This window comes from Lygodium microphyllum, chromosome 12, assembly GCF_053477565.2.
Source record: "Lygodium microphyllum isolate KBCC chromosome 12, Lygodium_microphyllum_v1.1.10, whole genome shotgun sequence".
NCBI lineage: Eukaryota > Viridiplantae > Streptophyta > Polypodiopsida > Schizaeales > Lygodiaceae > Lygodium > Lygodium microphyllum.
The window spans coordinates 319800-325890 of record NC_141146.1 but is presented as its reverse complement, the minus strand read 5'-3'; the positions used below and the strand labels follow the sequence as shown (position 1 = coordinate 325890).

The 6091-nt window shown below is 40.8% G+C and overlaps 1 pseudogene; it reads right to left on the bottom strand.

The window, feature by feature from the left end:
- Nucleotides 1–1866: 1866 nt before the first annotated feature.
- Nucleotides 1867–2426, bottom strand: LOC148027392 (serine acetyltransferase 1, chloroplastic-like; annotated as a pseudogene).
- Nucleotides 2427–6091: the final 3665 nt, after the last annotated feature.

Sequence of the window (6091 nt, the reverse complement as noted above, 5' to 3'; positions counted from 1 at the left end):
TTGCCTAGCAAGCAATTTACCAATCAAGTGAGGACAACGGGGTTGTCCAGGATTTATTGACCATAATATATGGAAGCCTAAAGTATTGACAATTTGGGTTAACAAGGTATAAACCCTAACCCAAGGAAAGAGGGTAAACAAGCAACTCAGCTTATGAAACCCTTGGGATCTTGCCAAGTGGCGATTGATCCCGGATCACATGTTGGATGTATTCAAAGAGAAGGATTCACACCTTAGCAGTTGGCCATATAAACAACCACTAGAGTGCTTGTGTTTGTAAACTTAGGAGCACTGTTTGTTCTTCTTTGCTCAAGGAACTAATGCTGGAAAATAACTAATGCTTTAGGTTGAAAGCGTGGAGGAAGAGGCAGCATCAGTTACCCATGACTATGTGCCTCATCCTATCCAAAGGGGTTGTTAGCCGTGCCGGGTATGTGGACCGAACCCGCCGCGAGAGTCTCTTCATGGGTGCTACTTGGAGCACGAGGACACCTGGGTGCCAGAGGGGGCTCTGGCCATAAATCCCTTGCCTCCGGATCCTGCACAAGAGGCTGACGTGACTCGAGATGGGATCTCGAGGCCTGCCTACTAGTCAACGGGAAAAAACTTGGCATAGCGATCCCTGAGGATCGTTGGAATTGCCTTCGGGCGGATTATGGAATAGCCTTCGGGCGGATTATATGATGTATTCCAAAGACTGATAAATAAAGATCAAATATTGAAAAGGAACTTGCTTGGCATTGTTTTTCTATGTCAGTGCCTAAGTTACGTGAAGGAACCAGTGATTAATTGGTTAATTAAGGAGGTTGTTTTTGCTTGTCAAACTAAATGTGGTAGGTAATTAGATAACTAAAGCAATCCAAGGAAAGTGCAGTGGATGTGACCTTGGGTCCATCCTATGGAAGGGTGGTCTTGGTTGGCCAGGAACTTTTGTCAAAAGATTTGACAGCTGGGCAACAATGACTTAGAATCAATAAAAGCTAGAGTCTCGATTTATGCTATTTTAGGGGAACGAAATGGGACTATGCCTTACGGGTAGAGAGGTTGAGCTTCGCATCCCTCTCATTTCCCATTCTCCTTGAACCAAGTGCAGTATAAATCAGCTTCAACCCTGATATTTTTGCACAAGTAGTTCATCTAGGACTCGACACTAGTTACTTTCTAGGAACCTGACCACTAGGAAAACCTTGATTCAGGTCGGTCCTAAGTGGGAATGGTCGGAATGCTTCCTCTTCATGGCAAACTCGGGAAGACCTAGATCGCAAACCCTATGACATTCCATCGGAGTGTCGGGTTGCACTTTCTAGACTCTCTTCTCGATGGATTGCTAAGACGTGTCCTACAAGTGGAAAGGGGGGCTTGTTACACAACCGATTAATGATGTTGCTAACGTTGTTCGATGATGCCTCCTGTCGATGATGTCCATCGATGTCTCCTCCCATGTGTTGTCGATGATGCCTCCTATGGATGCTGCCTCCTATCAATGATGTCCATCGATGACTCCTCCCACATACTGTCGATGATGCCTCCTATTGATGTTGCCTCCTGTCGATGCTGTCCATCAATGCTGCTTCCTTCCACGTTGTTCGATGCCTCCTCCCACGTTGTTCGATGCCTCCTCTCACATTCGATGCTACCACCTGTCGATGCTATCCATTGATGCTGCCACCTACCTGTTGTCAATGATTCTGTCAACATTGTTTGATGCTGCATGCTCTGTTGATGCCATCCATCGTAGCCACATTATCACCCATTACTATTGTCTCTCTGTGCAGAATAAATTGACATAATCAACATCTTGCAGGTACACCATGATTAGCTTGTAAGATAAATATTTATTTAGTTAAAAATGCATTTTTGAGCAGCTTAAATCACATAATCAAACCATGTCTGATCCATGGTATAACTAGGCATCTCCTTGAGGAGAGTAGACTGGTGCTTTAGGCCTACCAGCCTTGCTAGGCAACTGACTACAATAGTCCTTGGTGGCACTTCCATGAGTATCACTACACCAGCTCCAATTTTGGCCCCATCCCCCACCTTGATGTTGCCCTCATGTAGCCCAGAATGGTTGCAATGGCACCTATTAGAACCCCATTTCCTATCTTAGGATGTGTGTCCCCACCAACTTCACCTATCCCACCTAAGATTGCATGATGCAGAATAGCCACATTGTCACCCACAAATACTATCTCTCCAATAACAACCCCTATGGCATGATCTAACGAAATGCATTTTCCTATGCGGGCAGCTGGATGTATGTTGGCAGCAAAAACGTCTGCAACCCTGCTTTGTAATGTCAATGCTAGTAGAACACGCCCTTCTATCCACAACCTGTGGGCTTGGCATGCTTGAAACCCTTCAAAATTCAACAAACAATGCAAATATGAGACACAAGATGGATCCCTCTCCTTGACGGCCTTCATGTCTACCCTCAAATATTCATGTGCATCAATGTCATGCTTCAACGTCTCATAAAATAAATTGCAAAGCATCAAAGAGTCCAAGGTAGCATGATGTCCTCACGTAGCCTTGTGCCATAGCCATCATCTTTATCTTACTTTGTATAATTTGTAGGTACACCTTGCTGACATGGAACAAGGAGAAGGCTCTCACGCCTGCACAAGGGTGAGTAGTTCTAGTTGATCAAGTGCACGCTCTCTCTTTCTTTCTCTCATGCGGGTGTGCTCAGAACCAACAATTTATATTCGTCATCCTCATCTTCTTTGAGGTATACACAGTTTCAACAATCCAACTTTGTGTTTTTATTTCAAGAATAACTAAGACATCTACTTTGAGATGCTTGGTCCATTATATGTCATAAAGAAATGCTTTCCAACATAGATGGTTTTCTCGTACTAGTGTTTTGATCTTTCTATTTAGCGTGCACCTCTCCTATTTTGTTTGAATTAGCATGAATGGAGATTTACTTCTGCAATATTGAAAATAGGATAAGACATTATTGCTTAGACCCTCCCTAGGACCTACAAAATGATTTCAAAGCTTCAAAATTGTAATGAGAATCCCTTTGATTAAGAGAAAAGGGGGATAAGAAGAGGATTGTGAAAAAGATTTTTATGACAAATGTGCAAAGTAATGTGTATAATTTAAAAGATTTTCTTATGTACCAATATCTTAATAGATATATGTATGTATTTATGTATATGTACTTCTATCTTAATAGATTTATGTATTTATGTATATGTTCTTCTATGATTAACACTTAATGCTCCCTTGCCTCCTTGAATGCATAACATAGGTACACACACATGATTAGAATCATTACTATGTACAAGGGTCTCAGGGGATGAGTGCGTCTTGGGGGATGAGTGCATCATGATATGTTTGTCTTGTGATGAGTTCGTAGGGCCAAAAGGTGCTTGTAAAATAGGCACTTAGTCATGAACTCAGCAAGTGAGTCTCTTTTAATAAGTATGTCACAATTGACTTGGCATTGTGTCGTGAACTTGGCATAGAGGTGTCACTTTGGTTGTGATACCCTCCCTTCCCCCCTGGGCGTAGATGGGCACTTGGTTGTGAATTCGGCTAAATAGTGTCTTGACAAGCTACACATAAAATAAGTGATGGGCATTTGATCGTGTATTTGGTTTCTTAATGTCCTGATACACTAATTGTTTGCTATTGTTCGATGGGATGGGCATTTAGGTCGTCTATTCGGCCAAAAAATGTCTTGATCTATGTGTAGTTTTTTTTTAAATCTATCATGTTCTTGCATTTGTATGTTTTTAATAAGTTATGAATTGATGTAATTTGTGTTACCTTTTCAATGTTTAGATGGTATTATGCAATTGAAGTGCATATGCAACACCAATATAAATTAAGATTGATATCGTGCAATTGTATTCTTAATCAAAGATTATATGTCATACATTTATATTAAAGTTATGTAGCTTAACTTACAACTGGTAGCTTAAGCCTTGGCCATTATGCTTATACACTTCTTTTCTTTATTGTAGAGAGTTTACAATTTGTGAAGATGGCCTTGAACGTTGCCAAAGCACTACGCATTTGCTTGATAGAGGCTATATCATCTAGCATAGAAGAGCAGATATCACTCGTCAATAGTAATGAAATTGTCTTTGTCACTTTCTGCAATTCAGCATGTACATCCATGCAAACCATGTTGCAGTAGCAAAGGCTTTCACACCTAGTCACTAATGCACTTTGGGATCCCGAGAAGAACTTGCATCTTTGCCGTACACTGCTTGGGAATGCACCCAAGATGGTTGAAGATCTTAAGGAGTTAGCACCAGTGTCTGCATTGAAGGAGAGGTTAGTCTTTTGGAACATGAAGTGGAGAGAAGAGGTGGCACACTTAATGAGAGCAAAGGACTTGTCCGGGACAACCTCTCTACCAAAGTGTCTAAAGACCACTATAAATGCAAGTCCCAATTTTAGTCCTGCAAGGCAGAGAGAGAATCCATCAGGGGCAAGAACTATGTTGCGCACATTGAGGAATCACCAATGCGCACCAACAATTGGCATTCCCTTTGATGCCATCAAGCTAAGTAGAGTCATTGGTGAAGGTTTCTTTGGACAGTGTGTCCAAGTTACTATACATAATATTACTTATTTTCCTTTAGATTTAACATATTGCACCAAAATGTAGAAGGGCTTCAACAATGTTAAGCTGCAGCAATTCCAAGTGGAGTGTGGGATGCAAAAGGTCAATGCATCCATTATACGATGCATTGCCTTTACTTATGAGCCTCCTTGGGTTACGGTCTTTCCCTTTTTCAATGGTGGTACAATAGATGATATATTGATGTGGGGCCCTTTTCAAAAATGTAAATATAGGAGAACCATCGAGCACCTCCACAAGCCATCAATGGGGTCCAGACCTGATCCTGACAGGGTGCCTTCTGCAGAGGAGAGGGCTAGGATTGTGGGCGTCATCAATAATATGCCAAACATTATTCATGCATTGGTGGATGGGATGAAGGCCGTGCATAGTGCTAGTATCATCCATTAGGACTTACATGCCAAGAACATGGTGTTGGATTTCAACAAAGATAACACCCCCAAGGTGGGCATCATAGATTGGGGTCTCATGCTTATTTTTGGTGTGAAAAGACGAGCTCTCAACTGCCCATCTAGGGGACCAAATGAGCCCATGCACATCGTAGATGAGTGTCGACGGAAAGGAGTGTTGGAAAGGAAAAGAAGACCATGGATTGCTCCTAAGATCTATGATCCATTGTGCGAGTTTGCTTATAACAAGGAGTCAGATATATACGCAATTGGTTGGCTCAACGTCTGTCTCGTTGAGTTTTAGCGCTTAGACCAACATCTATGGTTGCGTAGGGAGCCAAGAGATACCCTAGATGAATTGATCATCATGCACTTAATAGAGTTCAAGGCAAGGGATCGCATGTTGTTAGATGATAAGGCCATGCGAATGTCCTTTGCAGATCTTGATGACTTTTTGAGAGCACACTGCAATATTGATCCTGCAAACGCACAAAGATCACTTGTAGAGCTTGGCCCTATTCTAGCTCACCCTTTTTGAACAACCCACCTCTTGTAATCTCTCCTTGTATTTTGTAAAACAAACTATCAATTTTTGGAGTCTCTATGACTCATGAAACCAAGGATAGTTGTATATTTTTTGCAAAGCTCTATGCTCTATAGAATACAACTTATAATTTGTGCTTTAAGATTAAGTTAGTTATGTGGATGTACGTCTTCAAGAGCAATTATTTCAAGATTTTGTGTCTTTATGTGTCTTGTCAGCAATTTGCACGGTTGACTTTCTCAAGTTTTGAAATTTAATAACCACATTGTTTCATATTTAGTATCATGGTGTAGATTTTATATCTATAAATAGTCTCTAGACAGCATACGTGAAACATTAATGAACCATTTAATGTATACACAAAGTTTCAATCTCTCTTATTTTCTTTGCTAAATATGATTGTGCAAGTGGAGTGTTTTATACATGTGATTTTTTTAAGTTTCCAAAGAGATATATTGTTGTTGTAAACACACAAGCGTGCAAGAAAGAGAACTACTTCAATGGTTTAAAAAGCTATGATTTTCACATCGTATCCATATTGCATTTTAAATTATT